This window comes from Phyllostomus hastatus, unplaced genomic scaffold (assembly GCF_019186645.2).
Source record: "Phyllostomus hastatus isolate PE091 unplaced genomic scaffold, TTU_PhHast_1.1 phas_contig_38, whole genome shotgun sequence".
Lineage (NCBI taxonomy): Eukaryota > Metazoa > Chordata > Mammalia > Chiroptera > Phyllostomidae > Phyllostomus > Phyllostomus hastatus.
Window position 1 is genome coordinate 8,879,751 of NW_025333869.1, and position 21,895 is coordinate 8,901,645.

General features: G+C 44.1%; 1 protein-coding gene across 1 annotated transcript in view; it reads left to right on the forward strand.

Annotated features, from left to right (window-relative positions):
• The first annotated feature begins 3,443 nt into the window (after positions 1-3,443).
• ARHGAP22 (Rho GTPase activating protein 22) overlaps positions 3,444-21,895 on the forward strand; it is a 162,831-nt gene continuing 144,379 nt past the window's right edge. The window contains exon 1 of the mRNA XM_045842031.1: positions 3,444-3,769. The gene's annotated coding sequence lies outside the window, so the exon portion shown is untranslated. The remainder of the gene's footprint in view (positions 3,770-21,895) is intronic.

The window sequence follows — 21,895 nt, forward strand, 5'->3', positions numbered from 1 at the left end:
TGGATCTCTTTACACAGAGAAGTACTGGAACCTGATCTGAGGGCAGAGAGAAGGAAAGAGCTTCTTTGTCCAGCTCCATGTCCCCCACCACTCTGGAGTCCAGAGTCTGGACTGGCTCCTGACCTTTTCCCAGCTTTACTTCTGGGTTTAAGCCCAGAGCCTCTGTAGCTTTGTCCAATTCCAATGCTAATCCTGGGAAAAGCAGACAAAGTGATTTAATGTCATCGGGGTAAACAGCTGCACAGAAAATGCACTTGGGATGATTTCTTAACCACAACAAGTGTGAGAGGACCCAAACTAAGTCTTCAGGGCATTTTCCTGCCTTTGGCTTGGAGAAAGTGGTCCAGGCTGCATTATTCACGGGCTACATGATTTCTCAAGACCTTGTCACTGGCCACAGGACCTCACCCTGTGACCCTAATGTCTTTGTGAGATTTTCCAGCTCTAGGAGTCCTTCCCACTCCTATGTGGCCTCTGTCCCAGCCTGACCTAGCCTCAAACTGTCCTAAAATGAAAAGGAGTGCAATTCTGTCATTCAGTGGAGTGTGTTGGTGTTACTGAACAAAGAGGGGGTGCCTAGGATGATATACTATTACTTGAAAGGAACCCCCCCAGGTCCGTTATGTCTGTCACCTATAGGAAAGATGTCTCTCAATGCCAGAGATTTGTGAAAAGGAAAAGAAATGTTTATTTAATGCTATACAAACTTAAAGTAGTGACCTAATGTCTTCATCAAAATCCTAAAGTTTCTTAAAACACCCACAAACATACACAGTCCTTCCTTCCCTCTTTGCCCAGTCTGGGGTACTGTATCTCAGGAAAGGAAATAGAAGTCCGTGGCTCAGGCAGCCCCCGGTTCTCCTCAGTAATCTGTCTGGGCTGGTAGGCCTCCCTCAGTTCCTGGCACCGTCAGCTGTGTTGCTGGGATCTCTGCTAAAGCCGGGTGGTGGTTCCCCCTACTAATGCTGCGGGGGTTCTACTCTGGCAAAGGCGCATGGTCCTCTCTCCACTGCCCCAGCCACGTGGTTCTCTCTCCCCCAGGGCCACGGGAGTCCCCACTCTGCCAAAGCTGCATGGTTCTCCCTCTCAATGGCTGCCGTGTCTGGGTTTAAATCCCCGCACCAATCTTCCTCTGCAGCCCCATTTCCAATTCCTCCTACAATCGGCCACACATGCCAGAACTCATATCCTTCCAGGTTTACTGGACTGCCATCATGAGTCTGGGCAGGTGTGGCCCCATGTCATGGAGCCAATCATCTCCAAGCTCCCACGCAGGCACTGTAACTTGGGGGACCTGCCCCCCAGTTATACCTTGGTGGGGTAGTTACTTCCATTCCCCTGGCTCAGAGCTTGGCCACAGCTATTCAACATACCTGTGCAACCAGTTAAAGGTTATAGATATGTTAAATGACCATGCCAGAAGTTAGCTGCAAAGCTGTTGCTAATGCAAAACAGCTCTCAATGGCCCTGCTCCATTTGTCCCTTCCCCCAACCCACACCTGGGGGTGGGGTGAGGACATCCTAATATTTCCTGAACACCTTGAGTTCTGAACCCCATTCCAAATCCCTATTTGGGGTCCCCCTCTTGATTGCACCCTGTTACATTGGGTCTGCCCAACAAATCAATATTTCTCATGGGGCTCCTGGTCTGCATCCAGCCTGGGCTTAGGTCTGGGAGTGAAGAAGGGGTGTTGGACAGTCTTAAGGGGCACAGATAAGAGCCCTGGGGAAGCACTTAGTGGCAGAATCAGCACAGTTTCACAGAGGCATTGCTCAGCATGATCTAGCTCACACAGATGAAACAGTGTGGAAAGGAGCATTCCATAGATAGGAAGTGCATGTGCCAAGGCACAGAGGCACACACGAGCAGGGCTGTGCATACAAAAGCACATAGGACCAGGGGCACTGTGTGAATATAACTATATAGCATTAGTACAAGCTAGGTCACAGAGGCAGGAATGGACAGTACCATGAGAGGCCTCAGATGTTATGTCAAGAAACTTATCCAAACTTTCTGAGGAGTGGCTGAGGACCAGAATAAGTGACTTGCTGCTGACTAACACAGCTTTGTCTCCATGGACTCTGCCCTCTCCCTTCAACCTGGTCATCTGAGCCACCACATCCTGGTGAGTCCTTAACCTGTCCAATCCTCCCCTGCTCTCCATTGTCCAGAACCTGTCATCTCTAGCAAGGACTGTTGCAGTGGCTCCCTGTGGACCCCCAGCCTGTGGGCATCCTTCCCCTCCAGCTGCTAGAGTTGATTACATATCAATATCAAATTTGGGGATCAGTGGACAAAGGTCAGGAGCCAGTCCAGACTCTGGACTCCAGAGTGGTGCCTACCAGGGCACAGTGGTGATTTTCAGGGGCACAGAGCCTGTTTCTCACCATCCAACATGCTCTCAAGCTGGGAACTGCTTACATGAGGTGGTTGGAATTCGGGTATTTAGTGAGACTGGTGTCATGGAAAAACATGGGCTAAAGACACACAGCCCTGGATTCAGACACCTGCTTGGACAGTATTATGTGAATTTGGGTAAGTTATTTAACTTTTCTGTGCCTTACTTTCTTTATCTGAAAAGCCATGGTAAGAGCACCTGCCTCAGAGAATTTAAGAATTAAGTAAGATGTTGAATATAAAACACTACGCAGGGCACATAATAGGTACCTAATAAATGATAGTGATTACTGTGATTGCATTTCTTTGGCAATTTTTAGGACCTTGAGGTTGAGCCTCTCCCCAAAAGCCCCACTGTATACTCTCTTTAAATTATACTAGTATTAAACAAACACTGCAATTAGCAGAGATTCACTACTCAGTGAACAGTTTTTCAGATCTTGTGTGTGCAGACCCTGAACTAAATGTTTCACACTCATTCTTATTCCAGTTACCTTATTAAGGCAGCAGAGAAAGTTACCATCCCTAACAGGCATCTCCCGGATGGTCCGGTCTCCTGAGGATCTGAACACTGCAAGGCGGTGCTGTCCTTAAGACACACCTTTCTTTCAACAAACAGTTGGAACTCTGAAATCCTGAAGCGCCTCCCTGGCCCTTCTGGCAGGAAACAGGGCATTGCAGGTCCCATTGGACAAACCCAGGAGGGGTCCTTGGCCTGCAGGGGTCTCCGACAACCTCTCGCCAGGAGCACTCTCCCACTCCCGCTCCTCGCCACCCCCCACCCCCCCCGCCCTCCAGCCTTACCTTCACAGTTGAGATTTCCCAGCGGCCTCTCGGTGTCTCTGGCGCTGCCAGACTAGCACTCCCAGAGCAGAGGGCGGGTCGCAGCCCGGAACCGCCTGCGGCCAAGACAGATCTTCCAGTTCTCCTAGTGGACCCGCCCTTGCACACGCCCCGTTGAGGACTTGAGAGGAGAGCCCCACTCCTGCTGAACTCAGGTCCCGTACCTACAGCGCCCGAGCACCCTAGCCGGGGTGGGGGGCAGGGGGCGGGCAGCCAAGCTGCCCCGCCCTGGTCCAGTGATTGATTAGTAGACGTTCTGAACCTCTCAATGTTTCTCTTGAATGAGAATTAATTCTGGAATGAATAAATAATGCATTGAGATTTATGTAGTCCGAGGCAAGCCAGCGGTCCGGAGCCAGGAGATAGAGCCCAGGGAGCCTCACTGGTGACGCCAGTGGCCACTGGGGCAAGAGGGGCAACTGGGTGAGGAAGAGAAAAGGAAAGTGATGACAGCATGATCGGCTCAGTGACTCTGGCTGGGTGGCTGCAGGAACACGCTGAGCCCAAAGATCAGGCAAGCCAGGAGGGGTAAGTTCAACTTCATGTGGTGGATCTGGACACACTGTGCGTGAGTCTCTTGGCAATGTATGTGGACACTTTCCGGCTGCCAAACTGCTGGGCAGATGGGGCAGGTCTTCTGGAGACATCCTGGTGACAGGGAGTAAGGACCCAGGGGTCAATGGGAATCCAACTTGAAACAGCAAAGGGGCAATGGCTGTCTTAGTGCCCTAGTGGTATGTAGGCTTCACCTCGTATTCTGTGATGTGCTGAGTCCCTGGGTTGCTCAAAGTGACCAGGTGACAACTTTGGAGAAACTTTGTTCCTTTACTAAAAGAGAAATAAATGCTTGATTTTTAAAAAATATTTTATTTATTCATTTTTAGAGAGGGAAGGGAGAGAAAAAGAGAGAGAGAGAGAGAAACATCAATGTGCAGTTGCTGGGGGTCATGGCCTGCAACCCAGGCATATGCCCTGACTGGGAATCGAACCTGCTACACTTTGGTTCGCAGCCCGTGCTCAATCCACTGAGCTACGCCAGCCAGGGCAGAAATAAATGCTTGATTTTTAAGATTTGTCCCAGCCGTCAAAATAAAAATGGCTCTCACTAGGAAAGCAATACTCCAGCTTCCCGAGTCAGCCAGGTCCAAGTGAGAGTCTTCATTCGGCAGCCTGGGGGTGCTGCTCTGTAGAGCCTGAGAAAAGCAATTCCTCAGGCAGCTGGGGTCAGACACTCCCCCAGAACACCGTGTGGCCTCAAGATGACCTCTGGGACCAATTGAAGCATAGAGGGGAGGACAGATCCAGAGATAGCAAGAGATATGTGAGTCAGAGGGTCTTGCAGGGATGATCCTTCAGAACTGGACTAGCACCCCAGATACCCAGTGTCTCCACAGAGTGGCCTGGAGACTCAGGACAAGCCTCGGAACTAGAGACAGCATCTTCTGGACAGCAACTTCTTGGCTAGGACTAGTGTTTTAGATGAGAACATCTGTCTCTTAAGAACATAGAATGTGTCTTTTCAGGTGGTCAATGTTTGCGGAGGGCTGAGCCTCCTTGTGAGCAGTGTGTGAAGGTGGTTTGGAAGTGGGTGGAACATCTGCCTGGGGAGCTTGGAAACAGTGTGAATCTCACCCAGTGTGGGTGTCAGGGACCCTCCAACTCCTGTGAAGGCACAGGCAGCACATCCATCTCATTAGAATGTCACAGGCCCCTAGATACTTAGGGGAGAGGCTTGACCTCCAGGATGTACTCAGAGCCATCAGGACACTCCCACTAATGGGATGCTCAGGATGCAGTATCCCATCCTGAGATGGGGTACCCCCACAGGGCCCCTTTGAGTAAAGAAGGGCAGTACATGGCTCTGCTGAGGGATGGAAATGCAATCTGGTAACAACCCAATGGGTGAGCCAGGCCAGGCCCTCTGAGAGAGCTTGGATCTACCCTCCCATTCCTGCCTAACACATTAGTCACTGGCTACATATGGTTATTCAGTACTTGACACATGGCTACTCCAAACTAAGAAAAATACACACTACATTTTGATGACTTGGCAGAAAAAAATGCTAACTATCTCATTACTAATTATGTTATATTGATTACATGCTAAAATGACAGTGTTTTGGATATATTAGTTCAATCAAATATGTTTTTTAAATTACTTTCACCTGTTTTTTCTTTTACTTCTTTTTTAAATTTTTTAAAGATTGTATTTATTTATTTATTTATTTATTTATTTTCTTTTTTTAGAGACAGAAAGGGAGAAAGAAAAGGAAAGAAACATCAATGTGTAGTTGCCTCTTGCGGTCCCCCTACTGGGGGCCTGGCCCACAACCCGGGCATGTGTCCTAGACTGGGAATCAAACCAGTGACCCTTTGGTTTGCAGGCCAGCACTCAATCCACTAAGTCACACCAGCCAGGGCTTCTTTTACTTTCTTTTAATGTAGCTACTAGAATTACATATGTGGCTCACATTATATTTCTACTGGAAAGTGCTAGTCTAGAAAGAGATCAGTGTTTCAGTAAAAGGCTCTTAGGAAGCCTGCCTTTGAAAATCCATGCTTCTTATAAACAGTTGTTCTAGATCAGTGGGTCTCAACCAAGAGTTGCTACTGGCATCTAGTGGGTAGAGACCAGGGATGCTGCTAAATATTCCACAATGTAGAACATAGGCCCCAAGACAAAGAATTATCTGGTCCAAAATGTCAATAGTGTTAATTATCAGAAACATTCTACTAGATGATATTATCTGATAAGATATATTAAAAGATGAAATTTATGGTGCTATTCATCAGATATTAATAACTACCCACCCACAAAAATGTATGAACACAAACCATGACAAGAAGTGTTTGAAGAGCATAGACTACAAATGAAGTGTCTAGAGGACGTAAGTGGTGCTTGAGGTGTAGGCTAAAGAATGATGAGCAGCTAATTAGGCAAAGAATAATGGAGGGAGAAGGCTGCCTTCCAGGCAGGGGACAGCATGTGCAGGTGCCATGGGAAGGAAAGAAGCACACAGGGCCAGGAGGCTGGAGCTGGGGGCAGGAAGGGGCAGCAGGCACAGCTTTGAGGCTGGAAATGAAGTTAAAGACTGGATCGCACATGGTCAGGCTTGCAGCTTTTTAAAATATAACTTTCCATAGGGGCATTTTGGGAGCAATATAGACCAAAATTGTATATCTGTGCCTTGAAAAATTTGTGCATTAGTAAAGAACTTTCATCAAAATTCACCCCCCATTGAACCTTTAGGAATTGAGCAGGATATGTGTTATAAACATAGGAAGACATAATATGAAAATCTCAGCCCCCAGTATCCAGACACTTCCCTGTCCAGACTACTCCAGACAGTACCTATTCCAGATACACTTCCAGACTACACTGCTGTGTAGACACACACAGTTGTGTGAGAAAGGCTGGGCTCATTCTCTGGAATAGTTAGTAAAATCAATACCAGTCAGCCAGCTCAGAAGCTTCTGGGGCCTGGCCAAAGATTGCTCTGCAGTTAGGGACTTCCCAGTGACTCTTCTCCAGGTCATGTTGGCTGTTGACTTCTTGGCAAGTAACATTCCAGGCCAACCGTGAGTGAGCATACCATGGCTGCTTTCACCCTGAAGACCATCCTTGTGTCTCTTTCCCAGGGAGGGGAGATGCCAGGATTTAGAACCTCCCAGGAATAACCATTTACCTGGGACTACAAAAATAGGTTGGGGACTGCTGCTGTAGATGATTTGAGCTTGCCATTGCCTCCTTAGGACCAGTGCAGTATCCTCCTAGTTAGTCATGGCTTATTCAAGCCAGGACAAACCATTTAGAACGAGGTGTGGCTGACTCTTTCCCACTAGGCTCCTATGTGGTTCTGAGGGTCCCTTCCAGAGATCCCTTTCTAGTGCCACAATCTTGCAAGTGCTTCCTCCACTGAGTCCCATTGCCTTATTTCCAGAGTGAAGAGATAGCTCCTGCCAATTTTCCCAGAATAAAAATAGGATAAATTCACTAATACACCATGAATTTTTTCCATATATATTGGAGCAGGTCACCAATCGTGCTATGTGACACTTAAAAGCTGCGGTTTGTTTTTCAAGATAGAAAATAAAGACGTAAGCTAGGTGCCCTCTCTCTGGGAGCGATGTGCAAACTTTGAGTGACCGTTCATAGTTTTTCAGAGTGAGGAAGGGCTGTGAAGCCCCAGGCCGTGATCTCATGCCTACTGCCACAATCTGCAATCGTAGGCTCTTCAGGCCTCCTCCTCTGCTCACTCAACCCCTAGGGCACCTGGTTTATCACCATCTCTCCAGGCCACAGTCAGAACAGAACCCCAAAATGCTTGACAGTGATGCTACCCCAACCAATTGGGATTCTCCCTCTTTCTGAAATCCCATTCTCACAGGGCTTGTTTCTTCAAAGATTTGTGTATTCTGCAAACTGAACTGAGTCTTCCTCTGTGCCCATTACCGCCACCCAGAATAAAGAGCAATATTTATTGCTCTGGCCCTATCCTGCTCCATGAGGATGTGTTATGGGAGGCAGCCCTGTTGCTTTACCTCCCAAAGAGATCTTGACTCTGCCTGTATCACTTATCCTCATGTCCTCACTCTCCCTCAGCCATCATTATCTCTAACTACACTATGGCATTAGGACTCTGCCTCAGCCAACCCACCTCATGTATTTTCCATTCCAAAATCAGAGTCATCTTTTAAAATGTAAATCCAGCCATGCACCCACCTCCAACCCCAACTGGGAATCCAGAGATCTTACCGTGACCCACAAAGGCCCTCTTACATTCTAGCCACTGACCAAATCTCCAGCTTCCTCTTCCTCTCCAAGCTCCAGCCACACTGGTCTTGCTGTTCCTCAGCTGATGCATGGGCCTCCTAACATAGAGCCTTAGCATGCACTGTTTTCCCTACTTGGAATGCCTCTTTCTGTCTCTGTCTCACTGTCTCTCTGTCTCTCTCTCTGTCTCTCTCTCTCTGTCTCTCTCTGTCTCTGTCTCTCTCTCTTTCACACAAACACACACACACACACACACACACACACACACATCCCTTGACTTGGACTCACCCTCCAGTTCTCCCCTCAGGTGTAACCAGCCAAAGAAGTCCTCCTACATACCTCAGTCTAAGCTGGGGTCTTTATGCCTTATTTTCCTTTTTTTAACAGAATTTATCATGGATGAATTATAATTGTACACCCCTAAGTGGGTTTATCTGGTAAATAACTGTCACTCCACTTGACTCCATTGAGCTCCACTGAGAATAGTGACAATTTCTGTTTTTATATATTCTAATGCCAGGCACTTGGGAGGGGCATCCAGTAAAAACTTGGAATGAATGAATAAATGAATGAATGAAGCATTGTCTCTGCCACGTCCTGGACCAAATAACAGGGCCAGGTCCTTAGGAAAGTTGTCCCCTTCCTTGACTAACTTACATGTTGCAAATATTTTCCTCATTTGTTGCTCACCTTTTCAGGATTTATTTTTTCTTTTCTGCAGGTGTACATAAGTTTTCAATTTTATGTCATCAATCTATCAAATTTTCTTTTAGACTTTCTGCCTTTGTTTAAAACATTTCAAAATAAAATTGATCTTTGTTTATCAAAGAGGTCCCTTCTTTTTTTTCTTTTCATTTTAAATTATTTTCTTGTTGTTCAAGTATATTTGTCTACATTTATCCCTGACCACTCCCCCACAACCCCAGCCATCCCCACCTTCCACCACTGCTTCCACCCCCTGCCTTGGTTTTGTCTATGTGTCCTTTATAGTCGTTACTAAACACCCTTCTCCACTCCCCACCCCATTATTCCCTCACACCTCCCCTCAGATTACTGTCAGATTGTTTTTAGTTTCACTGTCTCTGGTTATATTTTGCTTGCTTGTTTGTTTTGTTGATTAGCTTCCACTTACAGGTGAGATCATATGGTATTTGTCCCTCACTGCCTAGCTTATTTCACCTAGCATAATGCTCTCCAGTTCCATCCATACTGTTGCAAAGGGCAAGAGCTCCTTCTTTCTTTCTGCTGCATACTATTCCATAGTGTAATAGTACCATAGTTTGTTTGTTTATTTATTTGTTTATTTATTTATTTATAGAGAGGGAAGGGAGGGAGATAGATAGAGAAAAACATCAATGTGCAGTTGCTGGGGGTCATGGCCTGCAACTCAGGCATGTACCTGACTGAGAATCGAACCTGCGACACTGGTTCGCAGCCTGCGTTCAATCCAATGAGCTACACCTGCCAGGGTACCATAGTTTTTTAATCCATTCATTTACTGACAGGTACTTAGGTGGCTTCCAGCACTTGGCTATAGTACATTTCTGCTACAAACATTGGGGTGCATAGGGTCTTTTGGATTGGTGTTTCCGGGAATTTAGGATATAATCCCAGCAGTGGAATTGCCAGTCAAAAAGCAGTTCCATTTTTAGTTTTCTGAGGAAATTCCATACTGTTTTCCACAGTGGCTATACCTGTCTGCATTCCCACCAACAATGCACTAGACTACCCTTTTCTCCACATCTTCTCCAACATTTATTGTTTGTTGCTTTGTTTCTGATAGCCATTCTCACAGGTATGAAGTGGCATCTCACTGTGATTTTAATTTGCATGTCTCTGATGGCTAGTGATGCTGAGGATCTTTTCATGTGTCTCTATGCACTCTGTATGTCCTCCCTGGACAAGTGTCTGTTCAAGTCTTTTGGCCATTTTTTAATTGGCTTGTTTATCTTCCTGGAGGGAAGTCATATGAGTTCTTTGTCTATTTTGGAGATCAAACCCTTGTCCGAGGTATGATTGGAAAATACGTTTTCTCATATAGTTGGTTCTCTTTTCATTTTAAGACTTTTCTTTACCATACAGAAGCTTTTCAATTTGATGATGTCCCATTTGTTTGTTCTTTCCTTTATGCCCCCTAGAGGGGACATAATGGTGGAAATATTGCTACATGGAATGTCTGAGATTTTCCTGCCTATGATTTCCTCTAGGAACTTTATGGTGTCACAATTTACATTTAGGTTTTTTCTCCACCTTGAATTTATTTTTGTGTATGGTGTAAGTTGGTGATCGAGTTTCATTTTTTTGCATGTAGCTGTCCAGCTCTCCCAACACCATTTGTTGAAGAAGCTATTTTTGCTCCATTTTATGCTTCTTCCCCCTTTGTCAAATATTAATTGACTGTAGAGACTTGGGTTTATTTCTGAGCCCTCTGATCTGTTCCATTGGTCTATGTGTCTGTTCTTATGCCAGTACCAGGCTGTTTTGATTACAGTGGCCTTGTAATACAGTTTAATATCAGGTATTGTGATCCCTCCTAATTTGTTCTTCTTTCTCAAAATTGCTGCAGCTATTCGGGGTCATTTATGGTTCCATTTAAATTTTTGAAATGTTTGCTCTGTATCTGTGAAATATGTCACTGGTACTTTAACAGGTATTGTGTTGAAGCTATAAATTGCTTTCGGTAGTATGGACATTTTGATTATGTTAATTCTTCCAATCCATGAGCATGGTATATGCTTCCATTTGTTTGTGTCTTCCTTAATTTCTTTCTTCAGTGTTGTGTAGTTTTCTGAGTACAGGTCTTTTACCTCCTTGGTTAGGTTTGTTCCTAGGTACTTAATTCTTCCTGTTGCTATATCAAATGAGATTTTTTTCCTGATTTCTGTTTCCGGTATTTCATTGCTGGTGTACACAGATGCCTTTGACTTGTGAATATTGAATTTGTATCCCACTGTTTTGCCAAATTCACTTATTAGGTCAAGTAGTTTTTTAGTGGAGTCTATAGTGTTTACTATATACATCATTATGTCATCTGCAAACAATGCCAGTTTTGCTTCCTCCATTCCAATTTAGATGCCTTTTATTTCTTTTTGTTGTCTGATTGCTGTGGCTAAGATTTCCAATGCTATGTTGAATAGGAGTGGTGAAAGTGGACATACTTGTCCTGTTCCTGATCTTAGTGGCAAAGCTTTCAATTTTTCCCCCTTGAGTAGGATGTTGGCTATACATGGCCTCTCATATATGGCCTTTATTATGTTGAGGAATACCTCCTCTATTGCCACTTTGATGAGTGTTTTTATCATAAATGTACCTTATCAAATGCCTTTTCCACATCTATTGATATTATGTGACTTTTGTTTTTCCTTTTTTTAATGTGAAGTATTATGTTTATTGATCTGCAAATATCGTACCATCCTTGCATCCCTGGGATGAATCCCACTTGATCATGGTGTGTGTTCTGGGTAATTTCTCCACCATTTAGTTGTAATTTCAGATTGGTCCTGGGTGGAGGTTAGTGTTGCTTCCACTCACTCCTTCACATTCTTCCTTTATTACCTGTTGGTGGTTCCTTTGTTGGTGGGTTCTCTCTTCCAGCAGGTATACTAGTGTTCACAGCTCCCACCAGTTTTATGAACAACTAATACATGACAGAGAAGGTAATGATATACACTGCAGAGTTGAAAGACTTTTCAACAGCTCATCCTGCAAGACAAGAAAAGGATCCTCAGTAAAAAAACATTCCAGCCTACAACCTGATCTCAAAATTCGAGCTTCCAAAACCAGGTTTCTGGCAGAGATGGGAACAGAATGGGCTGGAGACGCTGGAGGAGAGACTGGGGATGGAAGCTTTGGGGAGAGTGCGAAGGGAGTAGCCATGGGAAATCTGGTGTTGAGTCATCCCCCCAAGTGGCAGCAGCCATTGTGCTCAGGCAGGCCACTCAAGGAGGCCCCTCCTTTTAGAGTAAATCATTAGACTGGTGAGCAAAGCTATAGCAGGTTGAAATCTCTTCTTTAGCATGAGAACCAGTGTCTTGCAAGCCTTGATGAATGTGTGGAGCCTGATCAATGCTTTGCAAATGGAGACAGAAAGTTCTATGAGTGAGATAAAGTACTTTCAGCAGCCTTATTTTTCTTGATTTTCCAATAGGAAAGTAAGTCAACATTTATTGTGTACTGCCCTCCATGCTCCAGGCATTTCCATTGTATTTATTTAATTCTCATAACTCTACTCTGGAGAGGTGTCAGTATTCCATTTTTAACAGATGTGGAATGAGAATCATGGGTGTCCTCCCAACAAGTGGTAGAATTCATATTCATGTCTTTCTTACTCTGAGGCCTCTGGTCTCCCTTACCTAATGCAGGGATTCACAATATTCAAAGACTAATTCACACAGCCCTACATGTCTCCCAGGGAGCTATAGATTCATTGAGTAATAAGATGCAGTGATATTTTTAAGATGCTCACTACATATGAATACATGAAGATTAGATTTAGACAATGGTTGAAATATTTAAGGTTGAATTATTAATATATAGTAGAAAACTAAGCAAATGAAAAAAAAGCATTATGAACTCCATGGAAAGTAAAAAGTGATGCATGAACAGAAAATTTATTATAGTACACTATATAGATCAACTGGGATTAGCAATTATATAGTACTAATAATACAAATTCTGTATATTGATCAAACCAAAATCACAATATAACTATATTAGGAGCATGGGGTGGGTACTTATGTGTGGTAGGGACAGGGGAGTGAAAAAATAAAATTCTCATCTTCCATAATGAAAAGTCAACCACTAATTCTTAAAAGGAAAAATCAAGAAGTGAGGTGGCATAAAAACAGCCACATGGATCAATGGAACAGAATAGAGAGCCCAGAAATAATCCTATGCAATTAATTTACAACAAAGGAACTAAGAATATACAAAGGGGAAAGGATAAATGTGTTGAGAAAACTGGACAGCCACATGCAAAAGTGTGAAGCTGGATGCCTATCTTACACCATACACAAAAATCAACTCAAAATGGATTGAAGAGTTGATTATAAGACCTGAAACTATAAAACTCCTAGAAGAAAATAGAGCATAAGCTCCTTGATTATCAGTCTTGGTAATTGTTGTTTTTTGTTGGGGTTTTTTTTGGATTTAACCAAAAGTAAAGGCAACAAAAGCAAAAATAAACAAGTGGGACTACGTCAAACTAAATAACCTGCACAGCAAAGGAATTCAATGAAATGAAAAGACAAGCTATGGAATGAGAAAATATATTTGCTAATTATGTAACTAATAAGGGGTTAATATTTATAATATTCAATACCCCCAAAAAATCCAATTTAAAAATGGGCAGAGGAGCTGAAGACATTTTTCCAAAAATGACATACAGCTGGCCAACAGGTATGTGAAAAGGTGCTCAACATCATTAATCATCAGGGAAATGCAAATCAAAACCACATGAGATATCACTTCACACTGTTAGAATGGCTATTATCAAAAAGAGAAGAGATAACAAATGTTGGCAAAGATGTGGAGAAAAGGAATCCTAATGCATTGTTGGTGAGAATATAAATTGGTGCAGGCACTATGGAAAACAGTGTGGCGGTTCCTCAAAAAATTAAAAATGGGCTCTGGTCAGTGTGGCTTATTTGGCTGGTAGTCATCCCAAAAAGCAAAAGATTGCAATTTCAATCCCCAGTCAGGGCACATGCCTGGGTTGGACATTTGATGCCCAGTTAGAGCATATATAAGAAGCAACCAACTGATATTTCTCTCTCATGGCAATGTTTCTCTCCCTCTCTTTCTGCCTGCCTTCCCCTCTCTCTAAAAATAAATAAATAAAATCTTTACAAAATTAAAAATGAAACTATCATATGACCTAGCAGTCCCACTTCTGGGTCTACATACAAAGGAAATGAAAATAGGATGTAAAAGGGTGTCTGTACTCCCATGTTCATTGCAGCATTGTTCACAGTAGTCAAGGTCTGGAGACAACCTAAATGTCTATCAATGGAACAATGTATAAAGAAGATGTGGTATATATTATATAATACTATTTAGAAATGTGGACATAAATACCAAAGGAACTAACTAAAATGGTTGAAAGTGGCTGTCTCTGGGTGTGGGGAATATAAAGGGTAGAAGGACAGGAGACTGCCAGGTTTTACCCCAAGGCTTGAAGGACTGAGATGTGGTTAAAGGGTGCTAACCTAGAGGCCATGCCAGTTCAAACTGGAGGATTTTTCAGAGGGAAGTTTCTGCTCTTAAGAATGACCATGGGGTTCACAGACCTCCTCTGATTGTTTGGTTCTGAATGATGTGGCCTTCTAGGGTATGCTTATGCTGCCCTTTCCCAGGATTCTCAGATACTCCAAGGGTTCTCTAAGTCCTGAAAGACAGACAGCAAAGGGAGAGTAACCTACTAAGCTGATATAGTATCCATCTTTGCCTGAAATTCAGAGAGGATTCAGGGCTAAGAGAGGGGTCAGTGAGGTATGCCAAGGAGGCAGTATATGAGAACAATTCATGGAGGGTGGAACCAGGGTCTGGGACAGAGCTCTGCCAGGGACTGGAGGCCTGATAGACAGGAACCTGTGGTGGAGAAGGAAGGCCAGGGGAGGCTCATCCAGTGGTCCCCTTATTCCAGGTCAGGCCGTGGCACCGCTGCTCAGAGCTGATACCTTCCCTGAAAGCTCCAGTCCCCAAGCCTAGACATCCTCCACAGCTGGCCAGGCCTTCTATCTCACACAGACGACTGAGCTCCCTTCTCTCTCCCTCCCAGCAGTTTGCTCAGAATTGAAATGAAATTGCAGGTGCTCTCAGACGAGCAAAATGTCTAAGATAAGTCCCAGGGACCTAATCGGAGACAATAAAAATTCCTGATTTGGGTATCTTTGAACAGTGACCTCAAAGTACATCTCAGTCTGAGTTTTTGAATACTGCTTATTCTAGGACTTTTGTTGTTCACTTATAATATTTTTCTTATTTTTAATTACAACATAATTTACATAGAGTAAAGGGCACAAATCATAAGTGTACAGTACAATGACAGCTGCCAAGATCAAGATATAGAGCATTTCCTTTCACTCCAGAAAGTTCCCTCCTGTCTCTCCCCAGTCTCTCCTCACATCCAGGCTCACACTCTTCTGGTTTCTGTTACCACAGAGTAGTGTTTGTCTGTTTTTTAAATTTCACATAAACAGAATAATCACAAAGGAGGACTCTCTCATTACTAACACATTAAATACTCTTACTACTAACATTCTTTAGGGAAGGGAAGAAGGTGAGAAGATAGCTGTTGTGTGTTTCAGATGTGCCAGATGTGTATTAGACCTTCCATTTACATGCACACTCCCATTTTAACCCTAACTAATGCTGTGAGACAAGAGAGAAAGTGGAGGCAGAATAAGTAAAATGTTCAAAATCATACTGCTAATCAGATCAGCTTAAACACATTACTCTGAGGTCTGAGAAGCCTTTCCCCTAAAACATTGCTCTGTCCGGAGGCTGGCAGAGGCCAGGTGGTGTCATTGAGCAACTTAAGCTCCCATGATATGAGATGTCTGATTCCTCACCAGCACCTTTCTCCATAGGCAGGTATTCACAACATGTCACCAGGTTCAGGGACAGAATCAAAAGGTGAGGTTATACCACCTACTCTGTCCTGTTTTGGCAGAGTTTTGAACTCTGTCCTATTCATCTGAAAAGCAGCCTGGCCAAGCAGCAGACTAATGGGAAAGGCGAAGGAGTTGGGATTAGATGGGATGAGGAGGGTAGGCCCATGTGCAGGTGCCCTGAGTAGGAGATGGCTGCAGTGCTGGCCATTTGTGCCAAAGTTTGTGGTGGACTCAGGCAGGCCTGGCCCCACCCACCTGGTGATGCCTAGGAATACCTGCTTAGGTTGCTGTTGTATTGCAACTCACCACATTTCTGACAAAATTAGCCACCTCAAATACCAGACTCAGATACCTTCACCTCCCCACTTGCATTAGGATAATTGTGCACTAACCAAATATTTAATAATAACAGTAGCTATAGCTCATGCCTACTGAACTTAGGTAACCATGCTTTAGAACAAACATACCTCATAAAGCAACTTTATTTGTGCCCTCCACCATCCCAGGGTCCAGGACTTCCTCTGTTCCTGCCTGACAAGGCCCCATGACAGCTTTGGATACTCCTTGATAATGAAAAGCCCAAGAGGTGCTTTCATTTGCAAAATATAAAACCAGTTCAATATTTCCAAGTCCATCCCAGGGCCACATAACTGATTTTCACCCAATCTTTGAAAGTATGCTTCTTGGTCAGGTCCTCACTGTAGAATGTCACATCCTTTGTGTCTTGGTGTCATGTGGGAGCTTCCTTTCAATGTCTTGTTACACCTACCATGTGTATAATCTCTCTTAATCTTCAAAAGGTCCATAGTGAGAAAGAAACAGTTGTTGCTTCATTTTTCAGATGAGGAAACTAAGTCCCAGAGAGATTAAAGAACTTGCCAGTCAGGAAGTGTACCCAGCCAGGTGTGGCAGTGTTGGGATTTAAAACCCAAAATCTCATGAACACAATTATGTACTTCTTTTTTATGCACCAGACCCTATCCAGACATGAGGAGAAAAAAAGCCATCCCAAGGGGAGAAGCCTCATGTATCAAGACTCAGAGAAATATGCACAGGGCATACTGTGAGCCCCTGGATGTGGCTGCAGTGCAGGAAGGCAGTGGGGTGGGGGGTCAAGGTGATGTAGCAGCAAGGGAGTGGAGGATAGACTCGGCCCACATCTAGATAGGGCTTTAAGCAGGGAAATGACATGGCTGGATGAAACATTAGACACTGATGCTGGCCGAAGTATGGGCAGTGGGTCTGCAGGGAGTGACCCTGAGATCTTGGAGAGAGTGGACATCCAGTAGATGTTGTGGCAATGATGGTGTTCCCCACCTGCCACCTGCAAAGGGTGTGAGGGGACAATGGGTTCATCCTCAGGGCACAAATACTGAGAGCTCTCAGCTGCTGCCAGCTAGGTTTTCCTGCCTCTGGACACTCTTTGTGCCCCCCGACTGCCATCTATCTGCTGCTGCTCAAAGCCTGTGTACCAGGGTATTCAAGGCAGTTTGTGCTCTGGAGTGGTGCACTGAGAACCCAAGCCTTCTCCCTTCTCCTGCCTCTTCTCCCAGATACCAGCTGATGGGTAAACTGAGTTCTCCCCATGGAAGATGCCCAAAGTCATAAAACTAGCACCCTTTAGACACTTTAGACACTCAGGACACAAGGAACTACCACAGGCTGGACTACCAACCACAGAGAACGGGAGAACTGGGCCTGACCTTATTCTTTGAGAGTGGAAATAGGTGACTTATTTGCAAAACAGGCCTGAACTGGGTTAGACCTAGGCCTGGAGGCTGCCTTGGGCTCCCCAACTAAGACAGCCAAAGACTGCCTTAACTCTGCCAAAACATCAACAACCTCAAAAATTATGCAACCAAAGGCGGAGAATGTATTGATCAAAACTAATGGCTGGTAGGCAGGCAGAAATGAAATTTAAAATCAGTATTGAATTGTATCAACCCCACCTACCTGAGGCTCCTAGTGAATGGCCTGCTGATCTAAGGGGAGCAGAGGCTGCATGCCTGGGGCCAGCTGCTCACAGACAAGGTCGAGTAGAGTTCAAGAGGGGAGAGGGCTTCCAAGGGCTCAACCTGCAGCCATGAGAAATGCTGTTGCATTTATGGAGCTCTTTCAAGGCGTCTTTCATTTCCCCCTCACTTTGGTCTAGAAAGTAGGTAAAATGCATGTTTTGCTCCCATTTTACATGGAAAGCTGGGACTGCAAAAGGCTAAAAGGGCCTCAGGCCTCCAAATCCTATGCCCCTTTTATGACCTCATGCAGCTTCTCCGCACCCACTGCCAAACTAGGAAAAGTAGGAAAAGTATAGTTCTATGTTTTGAGTCTCCTGGTGCTCACTTCTCTGATCACAAGAACTGAAGCAGTGATCTTATGCCCCTTAATCTTTTCAGTGTGGAAATAAGCTGTAGGTAGGAAAAGTCCTGGGGGCAGATTTCTTACAAATCAAGATCATCTACAGAGGTACAAGGGTCTCTTGGATCTGATCTTTCCCATCTTCTTTGAAATTGAGGATTCCTTTCTCAGGCTTATTCATTTAGCAAGCAAGCATTTGTTGTGAGTCTCTGTGCTAATTCTAGAAATGCAGGTATGAAGAGGGCACCTTTCATGGCCACAAAAAGCACACAAATTAATACAGCACAGAGAGGCACATGTCTCGCCAGAGGTGAGTGAGCAGTATAATGGATGGAAGGCAGCCCTTATGCTTTGGGAACCCACTAGAGGAACCCACCTAGGAAACAGCTACACTGATACTTCAGGAGTGAGTCCGGGTTCATCAGACCAGCAAGCACAGAGGTACAGGATACTACAGGATACGGCACAAAATGGTCACGTGGGGACTGGTCATGGGATTCGAAAGAGTGAGGTGTGTGGTGTGAGTGTGAGGTGAAGCTAGAGACTTGGCTGCACACAAGCTCAGAGAAGCCGTCTCATCATTCATCTTTATACCCAGGTCAATGAGAGCTAAAACTGTCTCCACCCAAAAGGGGGCATAGCCTCTTCCAAGGAGATACAGCAACAGAGACACCACCATAGGATGATAGTGGAGGTCCAGCTATCATCCTCTGAATTAGAGGAAGTACCTTAAGCTTGTCTTTCTAAGAGGAAGAGGGGTAGGGGTTAGGGTAGGTTGTTCTAGGGAGGGACCTGGATCCTTCAGTAGTCAGGTTAAGATCCTGGGAACCAGATTTTCTGAGTTTGACCCTAGACTCTCACCCTGCATGGCCTTCCTTTAACCCTGCTAAGCATAACATGGTGCAGGGAAGGAAAAACTTTTCCTCTCCCCTCTTAAGTTCTGAGTCTGAGTTTATATTGTTTGGGTTTTCACAGAAAAAAGTTGAGAACCCAAAAAGGCAGTTAAAGCTGAGGGCATTAAATTGTGGGAAGGTGGCTAGGAAATGTCTGGTAGGTAACAGTGGTTTAGCAATGTTTATAATGCGGACTCAAGTCTGACTTTGATAGTGAGAATCTGACTATCCTCTCTCTGGTATAGGAGGGAGAGGCACTTTCACAAAGGGAAATTGGTTCCCTGTTTTTAGTCAGAGAGAGGGAGGGAAGAATGTTGCTCCTGTGTCTGCTGTTTCTCAGTTGCCAACAGCTTAAAATAATATGCCAAAGGGGACTCTTTGGGGTGGCACACCTAATAGCTCTAATGGCTTGGTCCATTCTTTCATCCAGCTTCTCACTTCTCATCCTTGCTGCTCCCATTTCCCCTTATACTAGCCATGATGACAGTCTCTTGTATTTGGGTGCTTCGTTCCCCTCTTAGCCTCTGCGAGGGCACACATGTGTCTTTCATCTCCATACCCCAGTGGCTAGCACAGGGTGAATACAAAGGAGTCCCCATAAACTTCATAATGGGATAAATGACAGCTAGATCCAGTTGAATCTGGGAATGCACACTGCATGGCAGTACAAGTCAAGCAATTTGGGTAATTTCACACCCTTGCAGAAGACCAGCCAGCTGAGCCACGAGGAAGACCCAGGAAGAGCCAATAAAAATAACTTTTAAGAATGTGGTATTTTAGAGGAGTTCCGGCCAAGATGGAGGTGTAGGTAGAAACATTGCACTTCCTCACACAACCAAAAGGAGGATAACAACCAATCTACAAACAACCAGAAGTGCCAGAAAATCAAACTGCATGGAACTCAGACAACCAAGGAATTGAAGAAATAGTCAACCAGACCAACCAGACCTATAAGATGGCAGATGGAGAGAACCTGTGGTAAGGCTGTGGACTGTGCAGGTGGGGCTGGCCAAAAGAACTCCCAGCCAAGTGGCAGACTGTGTTGATGTGGATGGCTGGGCAAGGCGGGGGACCCCATGGGCAGGGCTGACTGAATGGGAAACTGAGACTCAGAGCTGACTGTGGACTATGTCAGGGTTGCTGCAGTGGGAGAACTCCCAGTCTCACACGAGAGTTGGAAAGTGGGGCTAGAGCTGAACAGGCAAGCTGCATTGTTCCCTGTCTGGCCCTTCCCCCACAGGCAGCACTGCAGTGCAGCAAGAAGAGTTGCCCTGCCTTGGTGAATACCTAAGGCCCCACCCTTTTACAACTTAACAGATGTGCTGAGACAAAGAAATAGGGCCCAAATGAAAGAACAGAGCAAAACTCCAAAAAGATAGCTAAGTAATGAGGAGATAGCCAACCTATCTGATGGAGAGTTTAAAACCTGGTAATCAAAATGCTCACAGAACTGATTGAGCTTGGTTGAAAAATGAAAGAACAAATGAAAGATACCCAAAATGAAATAAAGCAAAATATTAAGGGAACCAACAGTGACAGGAAGGAAACCAGGACTCAAATCAATGATTTGGAACAAAAGGAAGAAATAAACATCCAACTAGAACAGAATGAAGAAGCAAGAATTCAAAAAAATGAAGAGAGGCTTAGGAACCTCTGGGACTTTAAACATTCCCATATCTGAATTACAGGAGTGCCAGAATGGGAACAAGAGCAAGAAATTGAAAACTTATTTGAACAAATAATGAAGGAAAACTTCCCCAATCTGGTGAAGAAAATAGACTTCCAGAAAGTCCAGGAAGCCCAGAGAGTCCCAAAGAAGTTGTACCCAAAGAGGAACACACCAAGGCACATCTTAATTAAGTTACAGATAAAAGATTAAAGATAAAGAGAGAATCTTAAAAGCAGCACAAGGAAAGAAGAGAGTTACCTACAAAGGAATTCCCATAAGGCCAGCAGCTAATTTCTCAAAAGAAACCTTACAGGCAAGAAGGAACTGGAAAGAAGTATTTGAAGTCATGAAAGGCAAGGACCTCCATCCAAGATTACTCTATCCAGTAAAGCTATCACTTAAAATGGAAGGGCAGATAAAGTGCTTCCCAGGTAAGGTAAAGTTAAAGTAGTTCGTCATCACCAAGATGTTATTAGATGAAATGTTAAAGGAACTTATCTAAGAAATTGAAGTAGATCAAAAACTGTGAACAATAAAATGACAACAAACTCACAACTATCAACAAATGAACCTAAAAAAAAAAGAAAACCAACAAAAACTAAGAAAACAACTAGAACAGGGACAGAATCAGAGAAATGGACATCATGTGAAAGATTTTCTGTGGGAAGAGGGAGAGGAGGAATAAGAGGAAAAAGTACAGGGAAGAAGAAGCATAATTTGTAGGCATAAAGTAGACAGGGAGAGGTAAAAATGGTATAGGAAACAGAGAATTCAAAGAACTTATATGTACAACCCATGGACATTAACTAAGGTGGGGAGGAGTGCTGGAGGGTTAGGGGGTTCAGGGTAGATGGGGGATAAAGGGGGAAAAGTTGGGAAAACTATAATAGCATAATCAATAAAATATACTTAAAAATAAAAAAGAAAATGATATTTTGTATCAGTGTTTTTATATCATTAAATTAATCATTATGAAAAAAATCCAAAGTTTCTAGACTACCATAGCACTACTTTAGAATTAGCACTTTTTACTTATGGGGGAGTATGTTGTACCTTTATTATCTTTCGTCCTCTAGAAGTGAGACCAATTAGGAGGGCCTCGCTGGTTACCCCCCAGATGGGGGAACCCAGCAAGGAACAGATGACCAAATGGAGCCCTGAAAGAAGCTAAGTAACAAATTAAAAAAAAATATATATATATATATATAAATATATATGTGCGTGTGTGTGTGCATATATATTTATATACATACACACACACATATAGTAAGGGATACTTAGGAATAAATCATTCAAGGTTCATGCAGTATTTCCAGGGCAGCATGGGAACCTGACTAGGCTCCCTTGCTC